The sequence below is a fragment of the Carlito syrichta genome, unplaced genomic scaffold (genome assembly GCF_000164805.1).
Source record: "Carlito syrichta isolate Samal-C Ts95f unplaced genomic scaffold, Tarsius_syrichta-2.0.1 Scaffold316281, whole genome shotgun sequence".
Lineage (NCBI taxonomy): Eukaryota > Metazoa > Chordata > Mammalia > Primates > Tarsiidae > Carlito > Carlito syrichta.
The window spans coordinates 1,816,704-1,834,020 of record NW_007260377.1 but is presented as its reverse complement, the minus strand read 5'-3'; positions in this window follow the sequence as shown (position 1 = coordinate 1,834,020).

Here is a 17,317-nt window from a genome sequence, read left to right as displayed (position 1 = left end):
CAACACGGATGGACTTAAAGTCTATAATACTGAGCAATCTATCACAGAAACAGAACTGAGTACCACATGTTCTCACTCATAAGTGGACCTTAAATAATTGTCATAATACTATAAGAAAATGATTGGCAGTAGTGGGAATATGCCAGGAGGCAGGTGGCACACCTCACTAACAAAAGTATCTGCATAATTTGTATACTGAACCCTGAATTGTACTCCACACCTTTAAAATGAAAAAAAATTAAAAGAACAAACATTTTTCTCTTACCAATCATAAATTAACTTTAGCTTATTGTAATTTTTTTTGCCTTATAAGCTTTTGAGACTTAAAAAAATTGACGATTTTGTGACACTTACCTTAGAACACAAAACCACATTGTGCAGCTGTATAACTTTTTCCTTTATGTTTTTATTCTATAAGCTTTGTTCTATTTGTAACTATTTTTAAATTTTTAAACTTTTGTTAAAAACTAAGACACAAACACACACATGAGCTTAGGTCTACACAGGGTCAGGATCATCATCAAGATGTCATCCACGTCAACATCTTGCTCCACTAGAAGGTCTTCAGAATCAATAACACACACGAAGCTATCGTTTTCTATGATAATAGTTTCTTCTTTTGGAATACCTCCTCAAGAACATGTCAAAGCCTGTTTTACAGTTAACATTTCTCTTTATAAGTAGCAGAAATACATGCTAAAATATCAGTAAATAGTACAGCAAACAATAAAGGAATCACATAGTAGCTTAATATCAGGATCAAATATTATATACAGTAGATAATTATATGGGCTATCTTTTTATACAGGCAGCACAGTAGGTTTGTTCATACTAACATTACCACAAACGCGAGTAATGTGTTATTCTTAGACATTTTAATGGTATCTATGTCACTAGGGAATCAGAGGTTTTTAGCTCCATTATCATCTTATGAGGCCACCACTGTATATTCAGTCTATAGTTGACTGAAACATACTATACATTGCCTGATTGTATCGTTTAAAAAAATAAACAAACAAAAAAACAAAGTTAGGCTCTTCTTCACATTTTATACTATATAAGTTCTAACATATTTCGCTGATATTTTCCAGCCCATGATGCTTATTGCTTAATAGGAGCATGAGTTTTAATCTTACTTATCATGTGTATTTATTTTGCCCAGTCTCTCAAGACTGGCAAGACCTTGTTATATTTAGGTGTAAAGCATTTGGATCAAGATCATATTTGATTCTCCACTGAGACAAATCTCTAAGACCCTGATGTTCATTCAATAGAATTCTCTATCTCCAACTTGTGCTTATAGTGAGATTAAATCTTGCATTTTCAACAATTATTATTGTCCAAAAGTGTCCAAGTTCTTAGGATCCATTATCTCCTTATAAAATGCTTTACATGGACAATGATATTCAGAATTCAATTACCACAGTTGTAATTAGCTAAAAATCATAATTATCTAAAACTCATGTAGGATGAACCTATAATGGCTGAGAATTTTGAGTTAATCCATATCCCGTACATTAATGTGCATTCATTGGAGAAAATTAAAAGTTTCTTTTTATTTAAATGTTGAAGTAAGAACTTAAAGTATGGAAACAGAGCATATAATTTTATCTTGTATTGAAATGTAACCATTTTATAATGTGCATTGTGTAATGTGATCATTTATGTATATTCATCTATTTCAGACTTTATAGTTATCCTGAACTTACCATGTTAGGTACATCTGATATATGAAAATGTTTCCAAGAATGCTGATGACTGCAAAATTAAACTAATCTTGGAATCAGAAGAACTTTGGAGTTGCTTTGATTTGGGTTCATTTCAAATATGGGAACTCTCGCTTGAAGATTTCTGACCAAAAATTTATCCAATTTTTAGACTCCAATGAAAGGAAGATCATAAATCTTTAAGGCAACTTATTAAGTTTCTTAAAAATTCAAATTGCTAGAAATTGCTAAAAGCCAGAAATGGGATAGAATAGAAATAACAATGGGGGGGGGAGTGTGGTTCAGGAGATGCCAAAAAGAGAACAATTAGCAAACAGCCCCTTTGCCCTCTCATTTTTCTAGAATTATTTTTAATTGAGTCTTTTTTGTAGGTTTATGCTGACATGATAAATAAAAACAGGAAAACTTCCCTTTTCTTTCTGGGAAATAGAAAAAAGAGCTATTTAACTGCCAAACTTTTATTTTAGTCTCCAACCAAGTTTAATGTGAAGAAACATGTTGATAGAGGTTTGGTTGTTTTTTAAAGGAAAGTAAAATAGATGAAATACAACACCAAATAGTATTTTAGCAAGTTTAGCATTTATGCCTGTAATCTTTAAGGTAACTTATTACCTGCTGTCATTGTCTCCAAACACATAGAAATTAAGAGTATTTTTAACTGGAGCCTACTAATTCATAGGACAGACAAATAAAAAGTCAAAAACGCAAATAGTCATAGATTTAAAGGAAATTTATAAGTAGAATTCTAGATCAGTAATTTGAGGAGAGTCACAAATGGTGTTTGGTATAGTCACTATGCCCATCAGTCCTTCGCAGAATTATTTACTGACCTGTGTAATGGGCATGAAAACACATTAAGTCCAGCTCTTAAGAAATCTTTATGTCTGCATTTTATGAAATACCATTGACATTTGATTCAAACAGGGGAATTCAAGTAAGCAACTACAATATTTATGGAAAAGAATACCCCTTAAAGACATCTATTTTATCAAGAAATTAGATTTCACTAATAATACAATTAAGATGTTTGTTACTAAAGGTGAGATTCTAGTGAAGGTGAATCTATTATATAAAGGAATAACTAAAGACTTTTTTTCTTTATTTCTTTCTTTTATGGGGGGGTGCGATGTGGAGGTCAGGTTCTCACTGTGTCCCCCAGGCTGGAGTGCAGTGGTGTAATCACACTGCAGCCTTGACCTCCTGGGCTTAAGCAATCTTCTCACCTCAGCCTTCCAAATAACTGGGACCACAGGAACATGCCACCACTCTTGGCTAATTTTAAAATTTTTTTGCAGAGAGTAGGTCTCACCATGTTGCTCAGGCTGGCCTCAAGTTATCATCCTGCTTTACCTCCCAAAGTGCTGAGATTACAGGCATGAGCTAAGTAAAGTTATTTTTCTATCATTACAGGTTATGTTTTAAGGAGCCTCATGTTCTGGCTAAATGATGGCCAAGCTATATTTGAATTTCAGAGAACATGTGTTTACAGTAAATAGCGAAAATGTACCTATACCACACATCATATTTTTTCTTTCATTATTTTATATTATATGATATTACAAGTTAGTCAACATAATCAATGCTTCATTACTCCAAACTCTTGCTACATAATATATGAGAAATGTGAAACAAATTAAGAGGTGGTTAGAAAAACATTTTTCAAACTTAACCCACTAAAATGGTTACATTAATAATTTTTAAGTGTTTTATGACATTTATGCATGCATATAGTTTAAAGAGTAAAATAGCTCCCCATGGCTTCTTATGAAAAATGGTGGTCTCTGCTCCCCTATTCTTTTGTCCTCTCTGTTCTAAGATTCCTTCTATTAGTTCACTCTTTCAATTTACCTCTTCACTGCTAAATTTTGGGGTTGTGTTGGTAAGGCTTGTTTTTTTAGATTTAAACAATGATTTCTAACATAGAATAAGAACTAATTCTGTTAACTTTACTTTCCCTTATTTGCTTAAATGCCTTTATCCTTTCAATTCAGTTACTTGACTATTTTGGTTAGATCAATGTCTACATTATGAAGACTGCAAACACTATTCATAACTGGTTATGAAGGAAATTATGATTGCTTTAATCTTTCTTCAAAATTTTTCTATTATGTCTATAATTCACAGTTGCCATTTTTTGTTGGTTGTGATTTGCTTAGGGTTTTTTTTTGTTTATTTTTGTTTTTGAGACAGTCTTACTCTGTCGCTCAGGCTGGAGTATAGTGGCATGATCACAATTCACTGCAGCCTCAACCTCCTGAGCTCATGCCTCCCTAGTAGCTAGGACTACAGGAACATATCACCATGCCCCACTAAGTTTTGTAAGTTTTGTAGAGATAAAGTCTTACTATGTTGTCCAGACTGAATTTGCTTAATTTTTCATGTATACTTTTTACGGCCTAAAGCTTTCCTTACAATGTTCAGACTCATCAGATATTCCATCAATTTCATCTTTAAAGATGTCTTTTGGAGCAGTTGGGACTGATCTGTTTTGGACTATTTGCTCTCTATGTCTAATTGCACAGCTGTCATCTAGAGACTGCTTTTATCAGTGTTTCTGGGGACTTGAGTTGTCTCTACATATTCAGCTTCCTCTTTTCCTTCTATTGTTCTTTTGTTTTAATGGCGCTCCTACACCAGAACCCTCTAAAAGGGCAAATGGGAGAAAAATGTCTGAGAATGAAAAATAAAAAGGTATTGGCTCTTCCCTGACACTTGACTGCGTGTTTAGTTTTTGAACAATATTCAAAACTGAAAGTAATTTTGCTTCAACATTCTGAAAACATTGTTCCATTCCTTATAGCATCCAGTGTCAGCATTGAGTTTGAAGGCAATGAGCTTATTGTTTGTATATGACTGCTTTTTCCCCCTCAAACTTTATGGAATTTTCTCCCTGTCTACAATGTTCTGGAGTTAAACATACCTTAATGTAGTAATACTTTCAAACATTATACAAGCCATGTCAAATTCTTGTATTATGGGAACTTTTTTTCTTTTTTTTCCTGTAGAGACAGCAAGATTTATTGAGAGGACAGAAAAGCTCCCACAGTGGGAGGGGACTCAATGGAGACTTTTAAAAAAAAAATTATTTTATGTATAATATTCTCTCCTCTCTATTTCCTTTTGGAATTAGGGCATATGTAGATATTGGGTTACCTGGAACAGACTTATTGTTATCATACCATATCTCCCCTTTATTTTCTTATTTGTTTCTGTCTTTCAAGGAGAGTTTTTTCAACATTATATTCTAATATGTCTACTGAATTTATTAACTGTTTCATTCTTGCTCTATTTTTCTATGGTTCAATTGCCAAAGTGTCCTGTTATCTTTTATATAGTATTTTCTTTTTCATGATTGCAGTGTAATATATTTTCTTAACTCTCTGATATTATTAATGCTATTTTTTTAACTTCTGGCTTTCTTGCATAATTTCAACTTCATTCAAATTGTTTTCTCTTCATTTTATTCTCTTTCTTTTAGAAGTTTTCCTCACATATCTGGCAATTCTTCATTGTCTGCTTATATTGAAAATAAAGAATGAAAAGCTGGGTTTAAAGTGTGGGCTTGTGGATGTAACTTGTCTCCTGTATGCCTCACTGTAAGGTGATGTGGTTAAACTATTTAGTTGAAGAAACTTAGCTATCAGTGTTTTGGGGGCTGATTAGATATCCCAGAGGAGAATCTGAATATTTCCTATCTGTAGAGAACAGTTATGGCTGCTGACAATTAGGGACTCCTGTAGAATTGTGTCTGGATATCTCAGAAAACATCCAATTAATCCTATTATTTCAATAAGGGTTTAATTATGAGACAAAAATCACATTGTAATTTGAACAGGGAATGTGTAATTAAAAATAGTAACTATAACAGCTTGTTAAGTATAAAGAGGCAAAGAAAATTCTAAGGAATATTCCTTTGTGGAAATAAGTTCCCCGCAAATGACCAAACTTAGAAGAGAGGTCCTCTCATCGAAGTTGGACATCAGATATCATTGGAGAAGCTGGGTGCTCTAGGCCAAAGCTACTGTATCACAGCTGTTGGCAAACAGAAAGCACATCTGTGGGGTATAGGTGGCTGAGGTGGGTTGGCAGCGAACCCCAATCCAAACTGACAACAAGAATAGTCCTTCAGGGTAGAGATGGAAGGCAACTGGTGCCTGGACAAGCAAGATGGAAAAAACCCTGTAAGGTACAGGTGAGTGAAGCAGAAAACATGATTTCTGGGGACCACTTGGGTGGATTTGTAAGAAATATATACAAGGAGTGTGGTGCTGAAACTTACTAGGAAAGAGCCCACGGTGCTGTTAGAATTTGATTGAGGATGAGTGCCAATGGATGTCTACCTCATGAGTTGCCTGCAGCTGTGTGCTAAAAGAAAAAGAAAAAAAAAGGAAATGGAAGCAGATCAGGACCAGAAAAGGAAGCGCTTTTAAGCTCCAGTGTAACCTTTAGCACCCCCATTGCGAAAGTCTAAGACTGTGCCTACTGCAAAGGATAAAATTATATAGGGCTCAGCTCCATTATCACAGAACAGGTCATGAGCCCAAGGCAGTAAACTGATAACTGGCATCCTCACACTTGCAGTGTGGTACTTCTGCCTTGTGTCTTCTACCTTGCTAGTTTTCTTAGTACAGAAACCTTTTTTTCCTCTTCAGAAAGTAAAACAATAGTCATTTGCTGTGTTAGTAAGTGGCTGTGACTGTCTGCATTGAATGAAAGCAGGGATCTAGTGTTCTGGCTGCTTCTTGAGCAGACTTTCAACACATTTTCATTAGTTTAGAACAACCAACCATCAAACCTTTGTCTCTTTTGACCCTAATATCTCAGTTGTTTGGGGTGATGCAAAATGAATGTATATGATTCTCACATTCCTACACTTTAGGCATAGGATTCCATTTGTCAAATCGTATGCTTACTTGCAGTTTCATAATTTTCAGGCCATGGTGCAAAATGAGAATATGGGACTCCTTATTCAGAAATTATTAAGAATTTCAAAACAGTGACAACAGACCATTAAACCAACTGGGGGACATATTTCATGTATGGGGACCTGTGTGACTGTACTGGTTGCACACTCATGTATCCTGCTCTGTGTTTACTGATTCTCCCTCTGCTTTCAAAGTTTAAGATTATTATGCTGTTTTCTCCCCTTTCATATGTTGCCTGTCCTTGTAATTTTACATTTTTAAAGAAGTATACCCCTATACTTTATTTTGTGAGAGGATACAGAAGGTTGTGAGAATAGAGATATTTGTTTACTGTGCCAATTTTGTCATTTACCTAACTAATGTAAGAAAGGGTTTGCTGTTTGTCACTTCAACAAAGCCTCATAAGTTCTGATTCCATATATGGAGATATGAAGAAAATAAACTTTTAAGTTTTATATTTTAAGAAGAAATAAAAATATCAAGTATTCGCTACATACAATTTGAGAACGAAGACTTACTTTAATTAATTTATTTTCCCATATAGGAGACTTAGAAGTAATGATCAAAAGAATAAAAGGAATATATGACAAGCAAGATGGAAAGAATCCTGTAAGGTACAGGTGAGTGAAGCAGCAGTTCATTTTTTGAACTATGAGTGAAGCAGCAGTTTATTTTTGCTTAACTTTGCCATCTTCCTTCCTTTACCATCTTTCTTCTTTTATTCCTCCCTTCCTTCCTCCCTTCCTCTCTCCCTCCCTTTATTCCTTCCCCATTCCCTCCCTTCCTTCCCTTTCTTCTCTTCTTTCTTTTATTCTTATGTATTGACCACAGTGAAAACTCAATAGTAAGGAAGTACATAACTCTAGAAAAATGAATTTCAGTAAATCTGTGCCCTTAAACTTATATGTGCAGTAAATAACACTTTATGTTATTTCTAAAAATTTGTCATTTTGAGAATCACCGATTTTCCGGGCTAATGGAAAATGCAACCTTAATAACACTTGACATTTTCTTCTATTCTTAAGCCTTACTGTAATCTAAATGTGTCCTCTTGAAATTCATATGTTGAAATTTAATTACCAGTGTGGTGGTATTAAGAGGTGGGACCTTTAGGAAGAGAATAGGTTGTTAGGGTGGCGTTTTCATGACTGAGATTAGTAACCTTGTAAACGAGAAGTTTGGGAGTTTTACACACTTTCACTATATGAAGATGCTGCAATAAATGCCACCTATGAGGTAGAGAGTGAGCTCTCAACAGATATGAATCTACTGGTGCCTTGATCTTGGAGTTTACAGCCTCCAGAACTAGGGAAAAGGAATTTCTACTATTTACATATTACCTAGTCTGAGGTATTTTGTTAGAACAGCCTGGATAAACTAAGACAGATCTTTTTCAAGTCCTCTTTCTGAGTATTTTAATAAGATTATACTAGCTGCTTTGACGTATAAGTTGCAAAATCTCAATTATGTAAGACAATGTAAACCCCTACTAATCAAAAATCTCAAAATAAATATTTGTCATCGGCAAGCAGGTTGACTTCAGGTGGAGATTTAAGGCTTGTGTTCACCTTTCATATATTTTGCTTCTCTATCTTCTGACTCCCAAGGTCATAAGGTAGGGGAGGGGTGTATTATAGTTTGTGGGAACTTTATTGGAGTGTATCACATTACCTTTCATTCCACATACTAGAACTTAACTACATTGCTCCTCTTAACTGCAAATTAAGAAAAAATGGGTGTGATGGTTAGCTGGCAATCTTCGCCACACCAGAATTGAGCTAAAGTTCTTGGGTCTTATTTGATATCAAACTCATCCCCTCAAACTGCTCAATTTTCTATGATGTATGATGGCTTTGTAATATTTCTTGATTCGAGTTTATGAATTGTTATTATCTAGACATAAAGCAATCTTATCACAATTTCTCTCAAACATAAAGTTAACATCAAGCAAATTATTACATTGTCAATAGAACTTTGACTCAGAGTACACATTCGGTGTTACGATAAAGTCAATTTATATTAAACACTGTCTTTCAATACTATGACACATTCTTGAAGGAAAAACATTGGGTTAAATTAGAAATATAAACCACAAATTTTATTCTATTGCCTTTCATACTCACTGAATTACAAAATCCATTAGTTTTTCACAAAGAGAAAATGGATGCTGAATATCTAGTTACTACAGTTCTGATGAATTGATTTATTTTCATGTGGTCTAAAATTTCAAGTGGCTAACACAGTGGCAAATCAAAGACAGAGTAGTATTGGCAAAAGGAGCAGAAACACGAGTGCCTAGTGCCTAGGAACCCATCAAATGAAAGTGAGAATTAATGAGACAGCAATTGAGATGTTCTGGAAATCACATCTCCATGATTTTGTGTTAAGGCAAGACTAGTTAGGGTCAATCACAGCTGCTTCAGTAAGGGAAAGGGGATCTGTTCGTTAATGTAGCTCAGACCAGTGTGGCTGAATTTTTTCCTCTCATTAGAGGAATAGTACAGCAGCTTCTTGTAATGTCCTAGTTGACTGAACATTTCATCCCCCAATAAGAAACAGGTTACTAAAATTGTCTTAAAATTCTATTGCAAACAGGATGCTGTAGAGGCAAAATTAGGTTAGAAAATTATACTTTTAAGAATCTGCATCATAAAAACTTTTTCAGGATAGATTTTTCAAAATGAAAAAAAGAAAAAAACAAACAAACACTAAAAACCTGTGAAAACAAACCAGCAGAAAGGTACCAAATCTCAATTTGGATATAACATTTTTGATGCACTTAAGTTTTGTGCATTTACAATGAGACATTGAAATAATCAAAGACTGACATATATTTAATGATTTTCTATTATGCTCTTAGAGTTATCCTTGGAGTTTTTACTGGAAGATAAAAACATAATAATTATACAATGATAATCTCAAGATGCAGTCTTTTCTTATGAGTCTGGGATGTGTTTTTCAGGAAGCATCCAGTTTATTGTTTGATATGCATATCATGGGGTCACTTTAACATTAGCAATTTTTGACTATTTTAAGGTATTTTACTTATTTAAGTATTTAAATTTATTTTTTGAAGTAAAATATACATATAAAATATTTTGACTTTACTAGTTTTAAGTGTATAGTTCAGTGTTATAAAACTTTATAAATTTGTTTTACAAGTTTTTAGAGATGGGATCTCACTATGTTGCCCAGGCTGGACTTGAATACCTGGGCACTAGCAATCCTCCTGCCTCAGCATTGCAAGTAGCTGAAACGACAGATGAGTACCACTGCATCCAGCTCTTTAGCAAACCTTTCAAGTAGAATCTTTGCCACACATTAGTGATTATTTTATTTGTTGTATGTTTCCTATTTCATTCCCTTTCAATGCAAATTACCTACATATCTCTGGCTAGTGTGGGGGAACAGCTCTTTAATTGCCTCTCTCCTGGACAATTCAAGAATCTTCAATGACTTCCTCTTGCCCAAGACACCCATATATTTAAGGTCTTCAAAATTCATTTTAATTCAGCAATATTTTTAACAGATGTCAGATAGGTGTTCTCACAAATACATCATACTCTTCCCTATAGTCAATGTCTTTCTTATCCATTTGTAAAAGTAAATCCCCTGCTTACTTTTCTCTGACCACTTACTTCTTACTTCTCTCAAGTCTTGGATGAATTCTTACAGGTTCCACAGAGTCTTCCTCTTCTCTGTTTCTGTTATATTGGGTTGTTCTATAATGGTCTTTATGCTTTAATACCACTCTTAGTACTTTATTCTAGTAGTATGCTCCTTATTAAATTGCCACATATTTTTAATATTAAAAATTTGGGCTTTAGGCCATTGATCTGGGAAATTATTTTATGAATAAAACCTCAGAAGCATGAACACCAAAACCAAGAATAAACAAATAGTATTACATAAAACAAAAAAGGTTTGCACAGCAAAAGAACCTATCAAGAGTGAAAAGACAACTTACAGAATGTGAGACCATATTTACAAACTATTTGCCAAGCAGGGAATTCATGTCCATAACACACAAGGAACTCAAATATCTCAACAATAAAACAAAAACTCAAACAATCTGTTTACAAATTGGGCAAGTGATCTGAACAGACATTCTCAAAACAAAGCAAATAAATATCTAACAAATTTATGAAAAAATGCTCAACATCACTAATCATCAGGAAAATGCAAATCAGAACCACATAAGGTATCATTTCACTCCAGACAAACAATAACAATGCTGACAAGGATGTGTGGAAAAGAGAACTCTTATATACCATAATGCAAACTAAAACATTGGTTTGCTAATGCAAACTAGTACCAATGGAATGTAAATTAATACAGCCACCATGGATAACAGTATGATGATTTCTCAGAAAACTACAATTAGAATCACCACATGATCCAGTACCAAACTACTGGCCATTTATCCAAAGAAAAGGATATCGGTATATTGAAGAGAAATCTGGACTATCATGTTTAATTGCAACACTATTCATAATAGCCAAGATATGGATTTAACTTGGGTATCCAACAACAGATAAATGGATGAAAACAATGTGATAATATAATGGAATACTATTATTAAGTCATAAACGAGTAAATTCCTGTCATTTGCAGCCACCTGGATGGTACTGGAGGACATTGTATTAAATGAAATCAACCAGAAGCAGAAAGTTAAGTAGTATGTGTTCTCATTCATATGTGGAAGTTAAAAAGTTGATCTCACAGAAGTAAAAAGTAGAACAGAGGATGCTAGAGGCTGGGAAAGGTATGGTGAAGGGGGAGTTAGGGAAAGAATTGTTAAAGGATGCAAAATTGTAGCTAGATAGGATGAATAAAAGTTTGAGTTCTGCAGTTCTGCAGCACTGTTACATGACCATACTTAACAATAATATATAGTTTCAAATAGCTAGAAGGATGCTGAATGTTTCTAACACAAAGAAATGATATATGTTTATTGGGAGCCAGTCACGGAGGCCCACTGAGCATTAGGGATCAGGAAGGGCTGTTGACCCCGAGACCACGAGGATGTGTTCGGAAGCTATTGACCCCATTTCCTTCCCCTTTCTACTCAGCACTAACCAGATTAAGCTCCTGTGAGCTCAAAACATAAAAACTCTGAGACCGGGACAAACACAAGCTAACTTTAGAAGCTCATTGCTCCCATTCTTCCGCAAACTGCAGTTTTGGCTTTCACACAACTTATAATTCAAACTCGTGTCACATCTAAGAGCCTTAGTATTGGTCACAGGCTTCTGGGTCATGATCTTAGGATTTATTGAAGGTGTAAATTGTAGAATATAGTTTTAGAAGACAGCCATTTTGTTGAAAGAATGCAGCTGGGTTACTTGCAGGTAGCCCACTGTGAACTTTGGACTGGGCCACATTCCAAACATTCTGGGATGGGCCACTTTCCTTTGTAAAGTAAATACTTAAGCTTCTATAGAATTGTTTAACTTGGCATAAATCAATCAGCTTAGGAAAAAGGTTTATAGAATATGTCAGTCACAGATTAGGTTATCCTTTGTTATATTATCATATGAAAAGGGTTTAAAGGCAATCATTGATTAAGTTTTCATGGATTAAGGTTTCTGGTGGGTGGGGGATGCTTCTCCCACATCTGACTTTGTTTATAAAAGACCCATTGTAATTCCCAATACACACACACCGCTTCTGCACTAGACCAGAGTCCAGTCTCTTTCTTCTTCCCCCCAATCGCTGACGCCATTTCCACCTTTGGGGTGCCCTGAACCCGGCTGGAGCTGGTCCCCGGCACATGTTTGAGATGATGAATATACTAATTAACCTGATCTGATCACTATATATTATACATAGTATCAAGATAAATATATATCCTATAAATATGTACAATTATGTGTCAATTAAAATTTTTTTTAATTAAAAAATTGGAACATGGAAAATATCATGTGATTTAAAAAATCATGCAAGTTTTTGGAGATAAATTTGGCTGATAAGACTTTCTACACTACAAATTTGGCAATTTCTCTTCTGAGCTGGATAATATCCATGTACCAATTTCTGAAAACTCATGACATTTTTCTGCATGGTATAAACACCTGAAGAAGTCGAATGAGTTTAGTTAACTATAGTTTCTTCAAATACTTTATTTCTTCAATATGTGTGGAGCCTGTAAAAATTTGAAGAACAGACCATCTGGTTTTTCAATTGTTACATAGGTTGACAGACAGTTCATAGAAAAATAAATAACTCACACATTAAAATGATAGCTTAATCTCAGCCTTAAAGAAATTACTGAAAACTTAAACTGAACTAAAATAACATTTGTTTCAGTTGCTGGATTAGGAAATATGATAAAGTTTATTAAAATTCTGTGGGTGGGAAAATAAATGGGAAAGAATCACACATTGCTGGTGGGCGTATATAGGGTCATTTGCAAAACTGAAAATGAGCATACCCTGGCTTCAATAGTCTATTCATACTTTATATTTCATATGATTCATATTCATATTTTCTCTACATCCTTATGAGAAGAAAACTACTTCATGTGAAAATTTGCATTTTATGTCTGAGTATTTTTATTTATCTGGCTATGAAATCAAGCTAAGATCATGCACAGAGAAATCTAAAACCAACCCCTGCAGGCAGCCTTTATGCAATGATGGCCTGAATGGGGAGTTGTTGAATAAAGGCCTCAACTTCCTTGCCCCTGAGTTGGAATAACACAAAGGCGTGCTCATACTGTCTGTCAGAGGCCTTCAGTCAGAATGAACTCCAGTTACCCATAGTGGTGTCTTGAAAATACACTCTTGATTAGATAATTTCTTTTCCCTGTGTTTTTTTCTTCAATCCCTCCCATGCATTCCTAGAATTTCTACCAAATACATGATTTATACCCTAGTTTTTTTTTTTTCTTTTTATCAGTTTTTCCTCTGATAGAACCCAAACTGAGATATATAGCCATTACAACCTTGTCTGTAAAAGGAATGTATTTGGGAAAGATATTTTTTTTAGAGATGGGGGTTTACTATGTTGCCCAAGCTGGTCTCAAGTTCCTGGCTCAAATGATCCTCGTGCCTCAAACATCCATGAAAAAATATTTAAATACTTATTTATAAAGATTGACCAAACAGAATAGAAGATCCTTTCAATGAAATACTAGATTTTCTTTAAAACAAATGAGAGGATTTTCTATATACTGATAATAAATTATAGTTAAGCTGTGACACTTAAAAAATGTGAATATACTTAGGTATGTTTGGGTAAACATATTATATCTCAGGTAAAATAGAGAGGAATTGGTAATAAGACTTATAATCATGATATTAGGATCAAGAGATTGTAGGATATAAATAAAGGGAATTCAACATGTTGCTATTGTCCCTTTTGTACCGTTTGATATTTATTCCATGTGCGTTTGTATCTGTTCAAACATTAAACAATAAAATATAAAAATAAGATAAATAACTTTCTGTCTTTGCAACTGTAGGTTGAATGTCACTTGTGAGAAAGACCTTGAGAAAACTGACCTTTTAGAAAAGTAAATATGTATTCCAAGTCTATTGTGCTAAGATTCTATTATTCTTTAGTAAGCCTCAATTTGTAAGACGTATTTCATACACTGGGTACTCTGCATGACTGACCATGAAAAAGAAAACATATAAATTTAAAAAATGACTTTCTAACATGCGTAAAATCATTTTACAAATAAATATGGCAACCTTGAAGGATTTTGAGACATGTTTTTTTAAGAATGGGAAATGAATTGGGCAAGAAGATAAAAAACATTCCATGAGAAGTTGGAAAGTTCAAATTAGCTTTCTAGAATATACTTCTTAAAATACTGCATGTAAAGGCATTTTGAAATCTTCCTGTATTCTTAGATGTACTCATTTTTTATATATGTATTATGCCCATGTATTACAATCAAGAAAAAAATAAAAATGATTACTATAAGCAAAAAGCTATTGTAATAAAATTATTCCCTACTTGAAAAATGCAGGCTTGTCATTTACTGCTTACAAATTAGAACTTCACATTAGATCTTTTACATAGAGTTCTTTATTTCCAAACCCCCTTTTTGCCATAAATTTCTGGATGTTGTTCACTTTGTTAAATACTTCAGGAGTTTTTTCCAAAATATAGTGAACCTTTACCATTTGGCCCTTCTGGCAGTCTCCAAGCACATCAAATAAGAAAAATACTTGTCGTCACAAAGAACTGTAAAATATATTTGAAAATGAAGGCTAATTACAGTAGCATTACTTAGACCACTGTTATTAATATCTCTCTCATTTTACAAAGGTGACAAGAGTGTATGGTGTTGATAAATTAGTATGAGATAACACATTTCATAATACAGAATATTCTCTATATGGTCTTCTTTAATGTAAAAAAATGGTGATGCTATTGAATTGGAAGATAAAGACCACAACCATTATTATTAAAGCAACGATCACAAATTAAAGCAGAAAAAAATTATGAAAAAATTACTTTTATGCCTAATCATATACTAATACCAGTAGCTATTTACATATACTTTAAAACATGATATTTAGTCTTAATTTTGATGAAATATATTTACTTGATATTTTTCTAGATATGTGCAGCTAATGAGGTCTTGTTGGTTTAATCTGGTAGAGGGGATAATAAATACTCTTTTAATTCTGTTGAATTAAAATGAAGCACATAGAAGGTAACATAACCAGTCAGGGATTCAGAGAATAATTTTCCAAGTGCTGCAGATTGTACCACTAAAAGGAAAGCCATTAGCTCTTTATCAAGTCATTTTGACTGAAAATACATTGCTGTGCGTTTTCAAACTGTGCTGTTTCAATAGAAAGCTCCACTTCTGAGAGGTCAGCTCCAATATACTACATCAAAGTCTGTACCTTTAGAATACCCGTAACATCCACAAAAGAGATTTAATAGATAATATGAAAGGGGAAGCTATCACTCCTCTTTAAGATATAAAAGTGTTTCTAGGTAGTAGGGAAGATGCAGTTCAAAACACAAATGTGATGGATCTCTTCTAATATAAGTAAAAAAAGCATAAACCAGCCTGAGAAAACCTAGCTTGTAATAATTTTGACAAGAAAAAAAAATTGTAATGAATTCTGACAGTAACTCCTTTTCCAAAATTATACAAGACAACAACAACTAAAACCAAAACTAAAATAGGTTGTATCAAGTTAAAAATTTGCCTATCAAAGAAATTCATGTAGCATATAGTATCTGTATATTTCCAGAGTCAACTCCAAATCATGTGAGGGGAAATGGTAAATGACAAGTATCACAACACAAAATCCTTTGGGTCACTAAAGCTGATCTAGTCTGATTGAATTGTGTTTAGTCTTTTGTTTGATTTTTTTTTCAATCTGGAACATTTATTGAATGCCACTCTGTTAGGTGCTACATATTAAAAATGCTATTAAAACTAAAAATAATAGCTCATTCTTTAAGAGTATAAGAATCCTAAATGTGTGCATGTTTGTGTTTTTGTAGTGCGTGCTATGTGTGTCTGTGAGTGCATGTGTCTTTGTGTGGGAAAGATGTTAAGAAGAATTTTCTGTAACTGCTAACAATAGCTTGTTTCCAAAGAATTCGGTAATTGAATTCTTGTTTTTCCAAATAGAGATAATATATTTTTAAAGTCATTTCAGATATACATATAGGGTGGTTGTTTACCAAAATATAAGCACATCAAAAAAAAAATAAAAATGTGATAGAAATTCTTCCTAGCTGAAATCAATATTCTGTAAAAAAAAAAAACAAAAAAGCAAACTCTACTAGATGCCTTGTCACTTCCTTAGATATTACTATGATAAATCTGCATATTTTTCTGCATTTTTTGGTCTGTCAACCTCATGGAGCTTTTAATTAGTATTAATCAAAAATAAGTAAAATACTTTAATAAAGTCTGTATAGAAAAAGACCTAACTCATGAGAAGTGCTGACAACACCTTTTACAATTTCCACAAATATTATTAGTCTTGATGGTACCATTGGTTGTTAGTTTGCTGTTATATACTTGCTAAAATGTAAATGGCCCCATGATTTTCCTCCATTCATTGTAATTATCCATTATCTTTAATCTCCTACTGATCTGTGAGCTTTTTGAATGAAACTCATTTTCCTATTCATGTCTTCTTCTGAACAAAATGGTTAAGGACAAGGGCTCTGGAGTCAGACTGTCCAGTTTGATATTTTGATTATAATATTTTATTTATTGGAATATTTTAGTGTGTACTTTCCTTGAGATTTTCCCATTAATATTTTATGCCAATTCTTTGCTGCATATTTGTGAAAGCAAATTGTGAAAATTGCATTGGACATATATTATACCTACATTAGAAAAAAAATAATTGCATTAGGACTTCTTTAGAAGATATACATAATGACCTGTCATAGGCTCAAAAACCATATGGTTGTTTAACAAAACAGTAAATGTGATAAATTGACTTATTCTGGAAAAATTAGATCCAAGAAAGTAGTGTGGTTAGGAGAAAAATATTTTATAGCACTTAGGAGTAATTTATAACTTAATGTTTTAGTCATTCCAATAGTTATGGATACGACTGAAAGTAAAACAAACACAAAAGTATACATACACAATTTAAGATTCTTCCTTTTCTGCCCTGGGGAATCATTTGCAGAGTGAATGGAACCCAATTCTTTATCACCATTAAT